Here is an 18,867-nt window from a genome sequence, read left to right on the forward strand (position 1 = left end):
AATTTTTAAAAAAAACCACATATATTTACCAAGTTTCAAAGGCCAGTGAAAACAATAATGATTTTTTTTTTTTAAGAAAATGCGTTAAGTTCAGGTAACTTCAGTTTTTGTGGCTTGAGTTCCATTCTCTCTTAAAACATAGATGATTGCTGGTTGTTGTGGATTTTCCGGGCTGTATAGCCGTGGTCTTGGCATTGTAGTTCCTGACGTTTCGCCAGCAGCTGTGACTGGCATCTTCAGAGATGTAGCACCGAAAGACAGAGATCTCTACTGTGACACTGAGAGATCTCTGTCTTTCGGTGCTACACCTCTGAAGATGCCAGTCACAGCTGCTGGCAAAACGTCAGGAACTACAATGCCAAGACCACAGCTATACAGCCTGGAAAATCTGCAACGACCACGTTCTCTGGCCGTGAAAGCCTTCGACAATACATAGAAGATTGCATTTGCATGTTTTTGTATATTGTACACAATTAAAACATCTTGGAAGCCCCTTTTCACTGCTGCACCAAATATCAGACTCCTTTTTCATATAACATATTTCACAAGAGATAGGAAGTAAGATTAGCGTTTGGGGAAATACTGTCAAAACCGGTGAACTATTTTAAAGCACTAGTTAATTAGAACACTAACAACAGAACAAGTTACAGTAACTACAAACCTATGGATCCAGAGGAGTTAGCCGTGTTAGTCTGTAGTTGCAAAATAGTAAAGAGTCCAGTAGCACCTTTAAGACTAACCAACTTTATTGTAGCATAAGCTTTCGAGAAACACAGTTCTCTTCGTCAGAGGCATCTGACGAAGAGAGCTGTGGTTCCCGAAAGCTTATGCTACAATAAAGTTGGTTAAGTCTTAAAGGTGCTACCGGACTCTTTACTATTTTACAAACCTATACTTCTAGAAAGTTCTGGTATCGAATCCCTTATGGAGCTTCATGCAAGACTGAATCGAGGCCCCTCCTCCACGTAGCAAATACAATGGACCCATGAGTAGTCCCGGGCCATCTCAGCCTTATCTGATACCTGGATACGGTGCCACAAGATCAGCGCCGTGGAACTTCTTTTAAGTTCCTTTTCAAGGCGAAAAAGGGAAGCCTTTTTTAAAAAGCAGCTTAAGGCCTACTTGGTTTTCTTATTATCGGGCAAATCTGTATGGAGCAGTATACTGTTTATGTTACATTGTGTTTTTGGTTTTTAAAAATTTTGTAATCTTCCTTGAGTCTTGGTGAGGAAAGGGAAGTAAGCAAATAAAAACAGCATCTGTTGTGTTTGCATGTGTGTGTAGCGTTTGGGGATGCAAACGGGAGACACTGTTCAGCCAATACAAAAGTGCAGCCTTGACAGCCCTCTGAGACGCAGGCTAGGGGAGGGATCCCCAAGCTTCTTGAGCCTGCAGACACCTTTGGAATTTTGAGGAGGGGGTTGAGAGCTCCACCCTAAAATGGCTGCCACAGGAGGTGGAGCCAAACCCAAAATGGCTTCTGCAGGAGGTGGAGCCAAACAGAATACCTCCTTCCTCATACCTTCTGGAAGAAGGAATGCCGAAAGCTCAGGTGCTTACCAATCCACCTGATCCAGCGGGAAATCTTTCCAATGAAATGAGAGCAGCCAATTACAAGCAATGCATTACAATAGCCCCATTCACTTTCTGAAAAGCTTGGCAGGTGCCAAGAAAATTACAGGCAGACACCATGTTGGGGAACCCTGGGCTAGGGCATCTGCAAAAATGCTTGCTTCCATATGAAATGCCGGTTTGTTGAAGTTCGTTCTGTTTCAAAGGCCCTCTGAGTTGTGTTTGTGTGTGTGTGTGTGTGTGTGTGAGAGAGAGAGAGAGAGAGGAGAGAGAGATGACTCAAGATGGGGTCATTTTCAATAGTAACATCCTGTTTGTGAAACTCCTTCCTGGGAAACTTTGGTTTGACACCAACACTTCTATCTTTTATACGTCAAGGCATTTTGATTTCTCTAAGCGTTTGCGTTGTGCTTCTGATAACCAAGGCCTAAAGTGGCTTTTGTTCATTCTTCATGTAGATTTTTCAGCATTACTTTGTTTTTTTAAAACTTACCTGCAGGGTTGTTGTGAGAAGGAAACGGAGGAGTGAAGAATCATGTCTACCATTTGAATTCCTAAAGAAGAGCAGGATTTAAAAAAATGTATCGGATAAAGAAATGTGGATTTTGTTTTAGGAGCTGTCTTGCAGACTTTTGTAAAAATGGAAAAAGGAGGACAGAAATTCCTTGGGTAAATAACTGTGGTTTACTTAGGTAGGTAGAAGTTTTCTGGAAAACGTTGCATGCCTGAGGGGTGTCCCTGCTACTAAATTTGGAGTGTGGAACTCTGACTTCAGCAGGGATGAAGAAGGAGTTCCCAGTTAGTTTGGGATAACGGCGGATTAAATATATTTAAATAAATAAAATTTATCCTACCTTGCCTCCAAGAAACTGAGGGTACTGTACAGTTCCCTGTTCCTTGTTTCATCCTCACAACAGCCCTGTGAGGTTGGTTAAGCTAAGATGGAGTGACGGCCAAAAGTGAGAGCGGAACTACAAGTGACAAAAGGCACAGATTGAACACTTGTCAGCTTCCCTCAAGTTTTGATGGGAAATGTAGGCATCCTGGTCTCGCAGCTTGGCTCTCCGACTGCTGCCCAATGGGCTTTTCAACTGTCACTTGTCCAACATTCCGCCAAGCTGCCTACATTTCCCATCAAAACTTGAGGGAAGCTGACAAGTGTCCAATCTGTGCCTTTTGTCACTTGTGGTCCCGCTCTCAGTCTGTGAGTGCTTTGAATGCTTCAGCCGCTTACAACACCACAGTCTGTGCCAGATATGGGGTGGGAAATCTTCCATTTTTAAAAGTTCATTATTTCGTAGAGTTAATAACGACGAATGGATGCTGTGGCCAATACAATATTCGGCAAGCTGGGCGGTTTCAAAGTTGTAATTAATGTTTTTCAGATGATGAGTAATTGTGTGAAAGTTCACTATGTTTTATTGATTTGAAAACTGATGGAAGGGGAATATGGAATTGGTAGGCGAGGTGTCCCAGTGACTTCCGTGGATAAGAATTAAATTCTCTATGAATCCAGAGGAGTTAGCCGTGTTAATCTGTAGTAGCAAAATGATAAAGAGTCCAGTAGCACCTTTAAGACTAACCAACTTTATTGTTGCATAAGCTTTCGAGAACCACAGCTCAAGAACCACGTCTCTCTCTCCTGTTTCTTCATACCCTCCATGCATCTGACAAAGAGAGCTGTGGTTCTTGAAAGCTTATGCTACAATAAATTTGGTTAGTCTTAAAGGTGCTAGTGGACACTTTATTCTCTGTGAAGTAGATGATGCCATGGCTGATGGGCATAACTTGCACAGAGCTTTGGGTGTGCTAAAATTAGCGTGTTAATGCTCCCCCCCCCCCCAATAATATTCAGTGTAAAGGAAGTAACTGCTATATTGCTTTTAGATTTTTAAAAGTATTATTCCAATAAAAAAATATTTAGTTCATTTATACACTACCTTTCCCCCCAATGGGGACCCAAAGTGGCATATGTCATTCTGCTCGCCTCCGCTTTATCTTCACAACAACCTTGCGAGGTAGGTGAATGAGTGACTGTCCCAAGATCACCCAACAACTTCCATGGCCGAGGGGATTATAAACCGGGTCCCCCAGAGCCCAGTCGGATACTCTAACCACTACACCACACTGCCTCTCATCACCATTATCGTCATTTCCGTAAAAATAATTCCACAGAAATAATAACAATTCCACATAAAGTTTTGAATTTGTTTGAATATAATATTTAAACCACACTTGATTGGTTTCCGTTCAGATATTTCAGATCAAGTATTTGTTGCTTTTGGAACATACAATTAATACAGATTCTGGATGACAGGATATGGCAGACAGATCTCTGGATCATTATAGCAAGACACAGGTCCTTGGTTAAATGACTTTTATTCAGAAATCAAATCTTTTCCATATTCAGGTCCAAAGGTCTACTTAGGAGTAAGGTAAGCAACTAAGTAGCTCTAGCAGAAGTTTGAGGAGAATGGCAACATGGGAAAAATACATCTCTTTTCTACCCGACTTTCCTTCCCCCTCCCAATGCCCAAACAGGTATTTTAAAACATTTGTTTACTGAATGTAAATGAAGGTAAATGTTAAATCAGATTACGCTTAATTTAGGGCATTTAGAGAATTTTCCAGAAAGTTTTGTGATTTCTAATTTTTCCAAGAAGCCACTTCACTGGGTGGTCAGCCAACTCTTCGGTGCATTCCAAAAAAGGGGCTTCACGGAATGTTGCTCAATGGTCAAATCAGGGTTGCCAGCTCCTGGTTGTGAAATTCCTGGAGATTTGGGAGGTGGAGCCTTGGGATGGCAGAGTTTGGGAAGGGGACGAACCTCAGTGGAATATAATGCCCTAAAGTTCATCCTTCAAAGCAACCATTTTCTCCAGGGGAATTAATCTCTACAGCCTGGAGATCAGCTGTAATTCCAAGAGATCTCCAGCCACTACCTGGAGGTTGGCAAACCTACGTCAGATCACAGGTGGTCCCTTCATTATGTCTGACCATTCAGTTGAGTTGCATCCCAATTGTAGAAAATATTTCATGGAAAAATCCAGACTGGCGTCATATACATCGTGTCCTTTCTATTTTTCCTAGTTCCGGTTTTCAGCAACTGCTTTCAAATTACAATATATGTTCATTAACCTGAAATGACTTGCGGAGGATATTTTCTACCTCTGTAAGAACGCAGCCTTCAAATAATTCAGCCTTTTAATCTATTAAATTTAAAACTACAGAAAGAGGATGGTTCAGGGCTGAGATGTGTGTGTGTGTGTATCCATAGAGATGTGAAGGCCAGGACGGGGGGGGGACGGGACAGAAAAAGTTTGGTGGAAAAAGTTCCCTCCCTCCAATGATTTCTTTAAAAACAAATTTAACATAAATGAGAACATTTGGAGTACTGAAAAGAAAAACTCCTGTAAAATATTTTCTCTTTTAGAATGAGTGAAATGCTTCTTAAGCCAAGAGTTTTCACACTCGAAATGTAAGATGTGGAAAACTCTGAGGACTTTTTCATTTTTTTCAGTAGAAAAATTGGGAAGTTTTGGAGTACACTGAACAAATTCTCCTGTGATTTTTTTTCTTTTTAAATGAGAGGAAAAACTTGTTTTATAAAGAGCCCAGTAGCACCTATAACACTAGACTAATAAAATTTGTGGTAGGGTATGAGCTTTTGGAGTCAAAGCTCACTTCTTAAGATATCTGATCTGAAGAAGTGAGCTGTGACTCACAAAAGTTCATACCCTATTAAAATTTTGTTGTGCTACTGGACTCTTGCTCTTTTCTACTGCTACAGACAGACATCACGGCTACTCATCTTGTTTTATTTCCATAGAAGGCACCACATTTACTGAAATCCATCAACCGTGTGAAGACAGATAGACTCACATTCTAGCTGTATCTGAAGAAGAGAGCTGTGACTCAAGAAAGCTCATACCCTACCAAAAATTTTGTTAGTCTTATAGGTGCTACTGGTCTCTTGCTTTTTTCTACTGCTACACACAAACACAGCTACCCATCTTCATTTATCTTATAAAGAATTTCACTCTTCCCAAATGTACAATATGAAAACTGTCTGAAGGCTTTCTCAACTTTTCCAATGGAAAAACTGGGGAATTTTGGTGAGCAAGGCGGGTGGGCAACCTTCATAGACTGTAGACAGGTTTCAAGGTAGTTTTTTTGTTTAAATGCATGTTATTTTTGTCAACAATCAGTATGCTATAATGTGTTTAATCATAAACCAGTATTAAAGAGTTTGGTGTTTTGATTGTTACAGTTTAGTTTAATATCCAAACATGCCAGCAGTCCTATTTTTTATTTTATAGACATTGTATTTTAAAAGAAAAGATACGAAAATAGAAAGTGCATAATAGAAGATTATGCAAACACTACATTTGAAATAGAGTTGAGACTTATTCTAATTTATATTAACAGTACATTTGGAATTAGTTTGAGACTTATACAAGCACCGTATTTAAAACTACGTTCAACTAATAGGAAAATACATTCAAAATTTGCCATAACTAAAGGTAATTGTGTAATAGCTCTTCTTCTCCCTCCTAGGTTACTTATACAAACTATAATATCAACTTTTTTTTTATTCCCTATGTTTCATCTTCCTGTCTTTATACTAAGTTACTGCAATGTAGATTTCTGCCTAAGTAGACAAAGAAATTCTTCCATTTCCCCCCAAATTCAGCTATCAGTCTGTTATATAGATAAGTAGTTAATTCGGCCATTGATGAATATTCATAAATCTTACCTATCCATTCAACAGTCCTAACTATTGTGACTCTATGAGAGAGTTTCTGTCCAAATAATATACTTTCTTTTGTTTGGTAAAGAATGTATTTTCTACCTCCAACTTTTATTTTTCCTACTTCTCAGAAAGCAACAATTCAAAATATATCCTGTGGCAGAATACGGTGAAGTAGTTTGCAACTCTTTCTTGGGTATACTTGTAGATCTTATAGAAAATGAAGGTATTTATACTTTTAAATTCCCTAAATATGCCAAAGAATACAATTCTGTATGCTGAGTAGGTTATAAATGATGCCTTTTCTGTTCAATCAGTAAAAGAAAAGTTTGGGTTTGATTATAAAGTGTTGCATAAACTTCCTTTTTTTATCCTGTGGCTTCAGAGTTTCCGGAAATCTCTTGGTCTGTGTGATTTCCAGGATTTAGGACTCTTGTTTATGTTAACACTGACTGTGTCTCACGTTGCTGACGAGTCTAGATGGATTTTGTGTAATAATTTTTGACATTTTTCCCGTAATTAATACGATCTGAAAAAAATATTCACAAAACAAAAATCTTTGCCTGGGAAACTCAGCAACTCATACGAAAGTAATTATTCTGGTTAACTCAGCAGATATAACACATTTCAATACATTTGATCTTTTAATGAAGTTTATCTCCTGTCTTTTGCTAATTATATTTATATCCTGCTGTTACATTTATATCCTGCTGTTTCTCCTTTTTCTTCCTGGAGGTTTCTGTTGTTGACCCTAATAGGAAACTGGTTGATAAAATCCCATCCTGAGTTAGGAACAGGCAAGGCAGAAATTGTAACGAAGAGGCTGCGTGGTGGAATCCCACCGACTGCTAGGTGCAGTTAAGCAACTGGGAAGGGGCTGTGGCTCAATGGTAGAGCATCTGTTTGGCATGCAGAAGGTCTCAGGTTCAATCCCAAGCACCTGAAGTTAAAAGAACCAGGCAGTAGGTATTTGAAAGACCTCAACCTGAGACCCTGGAGAGCAGCTGCCAGTCTGAGTAGACAATTCTGACTTTGATGGACCAAGGGTCTGATTCAGTATGAGGCAGCTTCATATGTTCATGTATGAACCTAGGAAGATCCTGAGAGGGAGGGCAGGAAGGGTTACATCAGTGCTTAGTTCTCGTGGCCCCTTCTTACATGCTCAGGGTAATGCCGGCCACCACCTTGGGGTCAGGAAGCAATTTTCCCCAGGCCAGTTTGGCCAGGGATCCTGGAGGTTTTTTACCATCTTCTGGGCATGGAGCAGGGGTCACTGGGGGTTTGGGGCGGAGGGAGGTAGTTGTGAATTTCCTGCATTGTGCAGGGGGTTAAGAACATAAGAGAAGTCATGTTGGATCAGGCCAATGGCCCATCCAATCCAACACTCTGTGTCACACAGTGACCAAAAACCTAGGTGCCCTCAGGAGGTCTGCCAGTGGGGAAGGGACACTAGAAGCCCTCCCACTGATTGCCCCCCCCCCCCAACACCAAGATTACAGAGCCTCACTGCCCTAGACAGAGAGCTTCATCTATACCTTGTGGCTTATCGCCACTGATGGACCTCTGCTCCGTATGTTTATCCAATTCCCTCTTGAAGCTGTCTATGCTTGAAGCTGCCACCACCTCCTGAGGCAGTGAATTCCATGTGTTAATCACCCTTTGGGTGAAGAAGTATTTTCTTTTATCCATTCTAACCTGACTGCTCAGCAATTTTATTGAGTGCCCACGAGTCCTTGTATTGTGAGAAAGGGAGAAAAATACTTCTTTCTCTGCCTTCTCTAGCCCATGCATAATCTTGTCAACCTCTATCATGTCACCCCTCAGTCGTCCTTTCTCCAAGCTAAAGAGCCCCAAGCGCTTAAACCTTTCTTCATAGGGGAAGTGGACTAGATAGGGTTGGACTAGATGACCCTGGAGATCCTTTCCAACCCTATGATTCTATATATGATCAGAACTATTTAAATGGCTTCACTTCAGTATAAGCAGGATGGATTTGATTTAAAGGAATCTATTTAAATCATGATTTAAATCACTAGTCAGTAAGACTAAGACTCATTCTTTTCTACTTAAAGACTCCTCGTGCTTAGCTTCCTGTGCAGATCTATTCTACTCCCAACAATCTTCTATTTATTGAATTTTTTGAAATTTAGCACTTAAGAGGTAAGGGGTTGGTTCTCTGTAACAAGATTTGTAAAGGAACAATGGGATTAAGGTCTTTTTCTCAACTGTGTATGTTTATTTTATATCCTTTTTGGTGTGAAGAAAACACCTGTGAACTCTGCAGACACAAATTCACAGTTTTGAGAACTGTAAAACCAAGCATCTGTGATAATATCTTCTAGCTAGAAAAAATGTCCAATCTTACAGAAACCTCTGGAAGAGCATAACATTGTGATGGAATTCGTTTACCAAAAAATTTAAACATTGCATGAATATACAGCCTCATGCTACATAATCAAAAACTAATCCTTATTTCATGATGATAACTTTTGAACTATAATGTATCTTAAACAGAAAACTACCTTTAGATAGATTTTCCCTCAAAAAACATTTTATTTAAAAAATCTTAAATGTTTAAAAATCTGATTTTTATTTATTTATTCAGATTTGCATTCCGTCCTCCCCGCGAGCGGGCTCAGGGCGGATAACAACATATTAAAAATAGAATTAAAAATTCATGTACATTAAAAACAACATATTTAAAACAGGATGGTGGACAGCCTTCACAGGGAGGGTTTTATATACCCCTTTTTCCAGGCCAGCAGAGGCCCAGCCTCAGCCATATGCCTGGCGGAACAGCTCAGTCTTGCAGGCCCGGCGAAAAGATAGGTCCTGCCGGGCCCTGATTTCTGCAGTCAGAGCGTTCCACCAGGTGGGAGCCAGGACCGAAAAGGCCCTGGCTCTAGTCAAGGCTAGGTGGGCCTCCTTGGGACCAGGCACCACCAACAGCTGTTTGTCCCCTAATCGGAGTGTCCTCTAGGGAATATATGGGGAGAGACGGTCCCATAGATATGCTGGTCCCAGTCCGCAACAGGGCCTTCTTGGTCAATACCAGAACCTTGAATCTGATCCGTTACTCCACCGGCAACCAAATTTTTTAAAAAATTTTTAAAAAATCATTGATTTTTATCCTCCCTGAGTATAAGCCAGATTTGTCACCTAAAATTAGAATTTGGACCTTGTACAAGGGAATTCAGAATGCATATTTAGGAATAGAGAGGAACAAAATCCCCTTTTAGTACAAGAGTATTTCTGGGGATGGGTTCTGGCGGTACAAAATCTGAACTGGAACGGAGAGAAATTTCTCATGTAGATCTTAACTCCCTTCGCCGAGGGCATTGTCATTCTCCAGAAATGACACTTTTGCACGCTTGCTAAAGAGATTGATCATATAGGTTTTTTTGCTCTGTGAATGTCTTCGCTATTGATGATATTGTGTTCACTAGCAGTATGTATTCCGCTTTGGATCTCAGTGTTATAAACAACAACAACAATAAAAATAGTGTCTCTGGAATGAACAGCACAATGGTAGCATAGCCATTTACCTGATCACCTGTTACCACATAAGAATCACCTCTAGGTGAACTAGGAGGAGTGTTTGCATGCCTCATTTTGAGGGGGAAGTCACAGGAACACAGTTCCAGCAGGTCCCCAAAGAGGTCACATGTCAGGTAGCCCCGCCCACCTGACTCTTGGCTATTTTGGGCCCATTTTGGCCTGGATTGGGGGCCTCTAACGGGTGGTGGATCACTCTTCCGCTCATCAGCGGCCTGATCCTGACCATTTTGGGGCCCCTTTCAGCCATTTTCAGCCCCTTTTTGCCATTTTGGGCCCAATTTCATCCCTGAATGGCCAGGATTTGGTCCAAAACAGCCAGAATAGGTGATGTCAGGGGGTGTGGCATATGCAAATCAGTTATACTAATGACACTTCCGGTGATGGCAAGGGGCATGGCATATGCTAATGAGTTATGCTAATGAGTTCCTCCAGCTCTTTTTCTACAAAATGACCCCTGAGTGTTTGTAAATGGAAGAATGCAAGATTCCCCACCCCCCTTTCATTGTCTAGGTTTTTGCCTTTGCTTGAAGCATGGTGCTATAACGCCTTCCTCTTGTCTTTAAAACAACTATCAAGGTAATTTAGATAGAGAAAGAGTGCAGGCAACTGACCTAAAATTACCTAAGTGAGCTTCCTGGCAGAAAGAAGTTGAATTCAATAGCCCTTATACCGCAGATTCTCCCAAGTCTGTGAGAAATAGCTAGCAGGTCAGATGTCTAGGAAGAACTATTTTGTGGGCAAGTAGTTTGGATAGATTTATTCTCAAGGTGTGGATTAGAATTGTCTAAAGGTACCCATAGTTGGGCTGATGGAATCCTATTTCTTTAATGCACTCTTTCTTTAATGCTGTAGCACAGCGGTTAAGCGGTTTGGCTGCGAATCGGCACTCTACTGGTTCGAATCTCACTACTGCCATGAGCTCAGTAGGTGGCCTTGGGTAAGCCACTCCTCTCAGCCCCAGCTCCCCAGCTGTATTGTGGGGATAATAATAACACTAACTGGTTCACTGCTCTGGATGAGGCACTAATCTGTCTAGAAGAGCGGTATATAAGTGCAGTTATTATTTCTGCCTGCTGTGCTTTGATTTAAAAAGGAAAAGTGTGGGGCAGGGGGAGAATGCAGCTGTTGCGTTTACAGGACGAAAAAATGTTTTTAATTGTTAGGTGGCAAAGATTCAAATTGGGAACATATTTGAAGCTGCCTTACATCAAACAGAAAGGGTGAAAAAGCTGGGCACGAAGAGGCGGCTTTGGCTTCAAATAGCTAAAGGGCTGGAGCTCCGAAGATGGAGCAAAGTAGTTTTGTCTTGCTTCCAAGGGCAAGGAGAAACTTCCTAATGGTAAGAGCTGTTTAAAAGTGGAACCACTTGCTTCAGGAGCTAATAGGTTCTCCTGCACCAGAGGACTTTAAGCTGCAGTTGGATGGCCGTCTCTCAGGGATGCTCTAATTCAGTGATACTCTGGTTCGAGGAGAGCTACATTTGGTTGTTGTAGATTTTCTGGGCTGTATGGCCGTGGTCTTGGCATTGTAGTTCCTGACATGTCGCCAGCACCTGCGACTGGCATCTTCAGAGGTGTAGCACCGAAAGACAAGAGATCTCTCAATGTCAATGTGTGGAGAAGATGTTAGCAGGTAATTTATATCTACTCAGGAAGGTGGGTTTGGGCTGAGTCATCCTGTAAGAGTTTCCCAGGTTTTGGCATGCTAATGGGGGGAAGCTTCACTGTATCCTGAGGAGGTTCTTTTTCCAGTCCTTCCCCACTGTGATCCGGGGGCTGGAGAGGGGGCAATGCCCAGACCCGCCGCTCTGCCCTACACCCCCTCCCCAGATTGAGGTGCTGGGGAGGCCAGGGAAGAGCCAGAGAAGATAGCTGCTCAGAGAGTTTGTTAATTTCCTCTTTGCCTCCTAGAAGGGGAGGTGAAACTGACAGGTTCTGGAGGCAAAGAGGAAATTAACAAACCCTCTGAGCAGCCATCTTCCCTGGCTCTGTAGAGAGGGGAAATTGACAAAGCCTTCTGATCTCTTTTAAAACCCAACTTCCCGGCTAACATTGCGACTCCCTTCACGTGCTCCTCCTCGTGTAATTCGTCTCTTATAGCTTAGCCCTGAGACTCCTCCCAACTCTTAACACTGGTCCATCATGTACCTTAGCATTGTTTACTCTGACTAGTATCAATTTCCCGGGATCTTGGACAGCAATAGATCCTTTCCCATGCCCGTTGTACACGCACTCTCTCGATCTCTCTTTGCCTAACCTACCATGCAGGTTGACTGTGAATCTAAAGGGGAGAAGAATTATTCTGCTCTGCTTGGGAAAAGAGGGGGATAAAAATCCGAGGTGATAATGAAAGGAAGGAAAATTCTAGTTTATTAATCTTCCCGTTTGATTGATCTAGGGCTGATTTTTGCTTTCTAGCAGCGACTAGGAAAATGGCTAGACGTGGTTTACATTCATGCTGTTAAATCCAACATCTCTCCCCCATTGCATCTACTTAGGAAGCACAAAGACAGAGAAAATGCAATTTCTGGCACTTCACAGCCCCTTAGGCAAAGATGGGGGAAGCCCACATTGGAAATTTCCCAATACCTGTTGCCTAAGATATTTTTAAAAATTGAGAGGCCACAGCTTTGAAACTGTGACCTGTGTATCTCTGCAGCTGAGCCCGGCCTCTTTCCCTTTTTGGATGCCATCATCAAATATTTTGGCCTCTAACAATGTGTAAGGCTGGAATAAAATTAAGTATCGGGTTGCAGCATCTGGTTTTTAAAAGATGTTTAGGAGCCCACCCTAAAGGATGTACAGTGAGTGCTATTTTTAGAGATTTACATAATTCATAATGTGTGCTGAATTTAGATTTCTTTTTGGCATGTCGAATATCTTGGCGCAAAGTATAATCAGGTTCCCTCCCTCCTTGCATTTGGCTTGGTTTCCCTCTCTGCTTGGGAGCCTCTGCTTTAGGATGCCGAGGAATGCTTTTAAAAGGGAGTTAGAATGAAACTCGTTCCATTTTGTCCCAGAGAAATGCTGATTAAAGAGCTATTGACTCTTTAAGCTGTCTTTTATTGAGCTTTTAACCCGTGATTAATAGGTACTTATCTGGCTCAGCATTGTGAGTCCTCTATAAATATGTTATTCGGCCATCAGTATTTGTGTGATTTAAATCTTAAGAGTGAGGAAGGATTACAGGGGTTAACTTCCCGGGAGGGGGGGATAAATAACTACAAAGTCGGGTGGTCTAGAACTGAAACATTGTATTTCTTTAACAACTTTGTATGGTGGGAAGGGACAAAAATGTAGCGTGTGTGCCTGGGTGGGGTAGAGAAATCCCTAGAAGCCAGTTCCTCGTGATATATTTTCATGCTTAATAACAGACACAGAGCTGATGTTGCAGAATCCATGCCTTGGTGTCCCAACTCTGTTGGGATGTTCTAATGAAGCAAAATTATTTTATTTATTACTAGCAATAAATCCTGTTGTGGCAAAAAATACAATGGGCTCTAGAAAGGGCATGGGGGCCAGGACGGGCATTTCCCACTCCCTGGCCCCCCAATCTGGGACTGGGGGAGGAGGGCAGAGCGGTGGGGCCGGGCATTGCCCCCTCTCCAGTACCTCTATCTGGAGGAGGGCAGGGCGGCTGGGCCAGGCATTGCCCTCTTCAGTGCCTCAGTCTGGGGTGGAGGGTGTAGGGCAGAGTGGTGGGTCTGGGCATTGCCCCTTCCCCAGCACCCCAGTCACAGTGCGGAGGGGCTGGGAGTTGTGGCCGCCCATCCTGCGGCCTCCTCACCCTGAGTGGAGGGCTCTGAAGGTGGGTGGAGCCTTCCCTCTGCCACCCAATAAGCCGGGGAGGGAGGCTGCTGAATTGCCCGTTGCCCCTTCCCCGTCAGATCAGCTGTGCAGGCGGTCAGCTTTTCCCACCGCAGCACTGGCCGATCACGGTGGGGAAGGGTCGGGAGGCAGGCTGTCCTTCCCGCAGGCTCACAGACTGCACCTGTGCCACATAAAATGTGAGTCATCGGAAATGCAGCTCATCTTTTCTGTTTAAGGGTTACTTCTTTTATATAATGCCTTTTGCTCCAATGATGACCCAAAATAGCTTCCAGTGTTTTCCCTGCCTCTGTTTTATCCTCACAACAACCCTTTGAGGTAGGTTTTACTGAGAGTGTGTGTGACTGGCCCAAGGTTACCCAGCAAGCTTCCATGGCTGCATGAGTATTTGAACCTGAGTTGCCCACATCCTAGTCGGAGTCACACTGGCTCTCAGTAATAGCTGCAGACCGGAGAATCCCACAGTAACGCTACGGTACAGTTGTTGCAACCTCAGTGGAACCCCAAGGTTTGCAGGACAACACAGACAGACACGAACGAACGAACGAGAATTTAAAAAGTAAAGTGTGATGACTGCACATATGCAGATATTGGGAGAAAAATAGAGTTTTGGCAGCATTTGAGTTGCTGTAGCAACCCAAAATGGAGGCTGATACTGGGGCAGGGTGTAACCCAACTGCAGCATGAGGAAGTGAAGGGGTAGAGTTGCCAGTTCTGGACTGGGGAATTCCTGGAGACTTAAGTGGTGGAACCAGGAGAGGGCGAGGTTTAGGTAGAGGAGGGATCTTGGCAGGGTATACCGCTGTAGAGTCCACGCTCCAGAACTGCCATTTTCTCCAGGAGAATTGGATTCCTGCAGTCTGGAAATCGATTGTAATTCCGGGAGATCTCCGGGCCTAACATGAAGTCTGGCAACCCTATAATGGGAGGGAATGGACATGGTAGGGAGGGACAAAGGGAAATGGGACAAAAGACAGGTGGGAGATGGGAGAAGAATGGAGGGGGGAAATGGAGGTAGAGTCAGTCTGGAGGGGACAGGGAGCAAGCTGCAGTGAGAGGATGGAAGGGGGGACCTGGGGTGAGATTTCTCTTCCCCCAGGAGCCCTTACTGGTTTCCACTTGTATGACAACAGTTCTGGTTTCACCAGGGCTTTTGAGAGACTGCAAAGAACCGACATCGCATTTGTGGTTTAGAGAGCAACTAACCAGAAATGGTTCACATTTTTTTAAAAAAATGTTTAAAATGGCATTCCCTTGCCAGTCTCTTATTGCCCCCCCCCCTCAGTTCGCAGTACTCAGAAACTACAGCTGCAGTGGGAAAACAGCATTCTCAGCGTGGTTGTGGCTAATTTTAAACGAAGCGAAACCTTTTCAAGAAGCAAATCTCTTGTCTCTTTGCCCTCTCCTAGGGTTGCCCCCTCTCCATCATTACTATGGGCAATGGGTGTTTCCCAGTTCTGCTCCTAATGGTCACGCTTCGCCCCTGTTTCCTGCTGTGCCGCTGCTCTTACACAGATGTAGGTGAAGGCAGTGGAGACCTACCCACACCTGTGTGCCAGGTTGCAACCGGAGCATGCTCAGCTCTGTTGGGTCGAGGCCAGGAAGTGCGTTGAAGAAGGTCTCTGCTGCCTGTGAATCACCGGGACATCAAAGAATGATGCACGGACGTGCATTTTTTCTGAGAAATACCTTGCATCCTGTTTTTTGCTATCATTCTGCAAGCGGCGGGTAATCTGTTGGAGAACAGTAGAAAAGAGCAAGAGTCCAGTAGCACCTAGAAGTCTTAACAAAATTTGTGGTAGGGTATGAACTTTCGCGAGCCACAGCTCACTTCTTCAGATACTTGGGATAACAAATTTCGTTAGTCTTGTAGGAGCTACCGGACTCTTGCTCTTTTCTACTGCTACAGACTAACACGGCTTCCCGTCTCGATCTGTCGGAGAACAGTGTCTCATGAGAAATGTTGTGATATGTTTGCCAGCTCTGTATTTCACAAAATAAAATTCTGTGGCCAGGCACCTGTGATTATACTTGGGAGGGGGCTACGAAGCCCCGTGGAGCCCCCGCTGGTGCCTGGCTGGTTTGCATGCAGAATATCTTGGATTCAGGCTCTGGCGCCTCCACCCAGAAGATCTTACATGCGCACGACTTGCACAAACATACAAAGCTACTAATAAATAATAACATTTGATTTATATACCGCCCTTCAGGACAACTTAATGCCCACTTAGAGCGGTTTACAAAGTGTGTATTATCCCCTCATCAACAATCACCCTGTGAGGTGGGTGGGGCTGAGAGAGCTCTGAGAGAGCTGTGACGGACCCAAGGTCACCCAGCTGGCTTCAAGCGGAGGAGTGGGGAATCAAACCTGGCTCTCCAGATTAGAGCCCTGCTGCTCTTAACTGCTACACCAAACTGGTATATTGAATCAGACCCTTGGTTCATCAAGGTCAGTATTGTCTACACTGACCGGCAGCAGCTCTCCAAGGTCTCAGGTGGAGGTCTTGCACATCCCCTGCTGCCTGGTCCTTTTAAATGGAGATGCCGGGGATTGAACTTGGGACCTTCTGCATACAAAGTAGAGGCTCTTCCACAGCTCCACAGCTCCACCCTTCTTTCTCTGACAGCAGGGGCTGGAAAAGACCCTTGCTTGTTGTCCTCAGAAGCTTCTGCTGGTCAGAGGCTGCTGAGGGGCAGTCTCTTGGGTTCAACTAAATGTTGGCAGTTCTGGAGTTCCTTCTCTGCACTCATCAGCTTCTGGACGTTCTCTGGAGGGTGCAAGTTGGACCCGTATTGCCGGTGGCCCACCACACTGGATCCATTCCCCCAGCCATGTCACGTTGACTTGCCAGGTGTATGATACCCCCTTGGTTTTTTGAAGCAGGAACAAGCCCCTGGTGAACTACCTCTGCTGTGGTAGATTGCAAGTAGTGCAGAGTTGCTGCAAACAAAATTGGAAGTTGAGTTAGAATCTTAGGGTTGGAAGGGATCTCCAGGGTCATCTAGTCCAACCCCCTGCACAATGCAGGAAATTCACAAATACCTCTTCCTCACACACACCCTGTGACCCTTACTTCATGTTCAGAAGATGGCAAAACATCTCTAACCAAACTGGCCTGGGAAAAATTGTTTCCTGACTCCCAAGTGGTGATCGGCATTACCCTGGGCAAGTAAGAAGGGGCCACGAGAACTAAGCCTTGATGCAACCCTTCCTGCCCTCTCTCTCATGATCTGCCCAAGTTCACAGGTTCAGCTTTGCTGTCCAATGGCCATCTAGCCTCTGCTTAAAAACTTGCAAAGAAGGAGAGCCCACCACCTCCCAAGGAAGCCTGTTCCACTGAGGGATCGTTCTAACTGTCAGGAAGTTCTTCCTGATATTTAGCTGAGAACTCTTTTGATTGAATTTCAGCCCGTTGGTTCGGGTCCAAATTGAACTCAAGGGCTTGTTATTCCCGGATTGGACGTTTCCTGAATCAGAGCTGCAACTTGTTTTGTCTTTTAACCCCTTCTGGGTAGCGGAAGAAATAGCGAGTCCGTTAAACGAGTCGGTTTGGTACGGCAGTGAGCGGGTCAGACCAGGATGTGTGAAACCCGGATTCCGGTCCCCACTTTTCATAAAGTCTTGGGCAACTAACTCTTGCTTCCTCTTGCCTACCTCACAAGGTTGTTGTGAACATGGAACAGGGAAGGCAGAAGGCCTCTACGCTCCTGGGAGGACGGGTGGATGCAGCATGCAGCATCTCTTTCCTCACAGCACAGCCTCCTCGGCCGCACCCTGCCTTTTCTTTTCTCAACCGCTTCCTCTCTTTCTTTGTGGCTGCTGGCTTTTCCTGTCTCTGGGAAGCTTCACGAGAAAGGTTCGGTCGCCGGGGGCTTTCCCAAAAAAGGGCTTTGGCGTTGCGTTTGATTGTGCCATTTCCTTCGCCACTCCCCTTTCCTGTTAAGTAACAAGATGTTACCTTCCCCTCTCCCTCCTTCCACCGCCTGTCAGGTCTGTGCCTCTGTCCTTTTTGAAGTTTACTTGTGTCGTGCCCCAGAACCGAGGGGCATCCGTCCTTTGGGAGGCACCTCCGGGATGGCTAGATGGACCCCTGCCAGTCACCGGACAGGTAATCCTTCTCTTCGCATTTCGGTTACTTGAAGCTTGCAGATATCTGTTGGAGACAGGGGCCGTGGCTTTATGCCCTTTCCCGATGCCAGGGCAGCGGTGAGCAGCTTTGCAAACCGAGCCCAGGTTCCTAGCCCATAAAAATGGTTAAATGCCACCGAACCTACTTTAGCTGTGCATGGCACATCCGTAGCCTGAAGGTGGGTGTGGACAGAACCACCATTAAAGCAGAGCGGGCAAGGCCTGGAGGGAGGAGGAAGACGATGAAAGGGAGCTGGGAGAGGAAGTTGGATGGCAAATGTGGGTTGCGTCTGACGTGCAGGAGGCCTAGAAATAATAGCCTGTTGCTCAGTTTAGTTATACGTTTGTCAGCTCTTAGCGTGAAAAATTAAATGATAAGCTGCTTCTGCTGTGTTCACTGGGGTGAGATCCCTGTGTTTTATGTTTGGCGGGGCGGGCAGCATGGAGTTACTTTCCAGTGAGTCCTGAAAAGTGCAGCCAGTTGAGAAGTGGATCCCCTTTGAAAAGGAAGTGAGAGAAGTTCTGCTTTCAAGATTTCCCTTCCTGGTGGCCGACGCGGAGGCAAGCTTTGCAGGGCTGATCTCAGGCTGTCCCTGCACCGGCCCGCCTTTTTCTCTTCTCTCACGCAATTGTATCTGAGTCCGTTCCTGGAGTAACATCCGGTTACTTCCTTCCGTGCTCAGTTTGTACCCAGTGAAATCAAAGCAAGAGAAGTTCTGGACTTGACACGGTTTCCTGGATATTGAGACTTGGAAGGTACCTTGAGAAATGAAACCTTTTCTCGACTTCACCGGGTGAGGCCCTTCCTCTGCTCTGATCTCCTCTGTCTCTTCGCCTCTCCCTCCTTCTGTCTGTTATTTCATTCATCTTCTTCCTTTTTATACACACCCTGGGCCCTCTTTGTATCAGGTATATATAGACTTCTACGTGGATCCTTGGTTCTGTGTGGCAGTCGTTCTAGCAGTGAGAGCCAGTTTGGTGTAGTGGTTACGAGCGGCAGGACTCTAATCCGGAGAGCCAGGTTTGATTCC

At 44.4% G+C, this 18,867-nt stretch overlaps 1 protein-coding gene across 4 annotated transcripts in view; it reads left to right on the forward strand.

The window, feature by feature from the left end:
• RGS19 (regulator of G protein signaling 19) overlaps window positions 1-18,867 on the forward strand; it is a 95,140-nt gene that overhangs the window by 14,928 nt on the left and 61,345 nt on the right. Inside the window, exon 2 of one of the 4 annotated variants that reach the window (XM_054979953.1) lies at window positions 17,699-17,816. The exons of 1 other annotated variant lie outside the window; for it this stretch is intronic. The gene's annotated coding sequence lies outside the window, so the exon portion shown is untranslated. Of the gene's footprint in view, window positions 1-17,698; window positions 17,817-18,544; window positions 18,631-18,867 lie in introns of those variants that run through there. 2 more of the 4 variants (XM_054979956.1, XM_054979955.1) reach the window with 2 other exon arrangements.

This window comes from Eublepharis macularius, chromosome 5, assembly GCF_028583425.1.
Source record: "Eublepharis macularius isolate TG4126 chromosome 5, MPM_Emac_v1.0, whole genome shotgun sequence".
Lineage (NCBI taxonomy): Eukaryota > Metazoa > Chordata > Lepidosauria > Squamata > Eublepharidae > Eublepharis > Eublepharis macularius.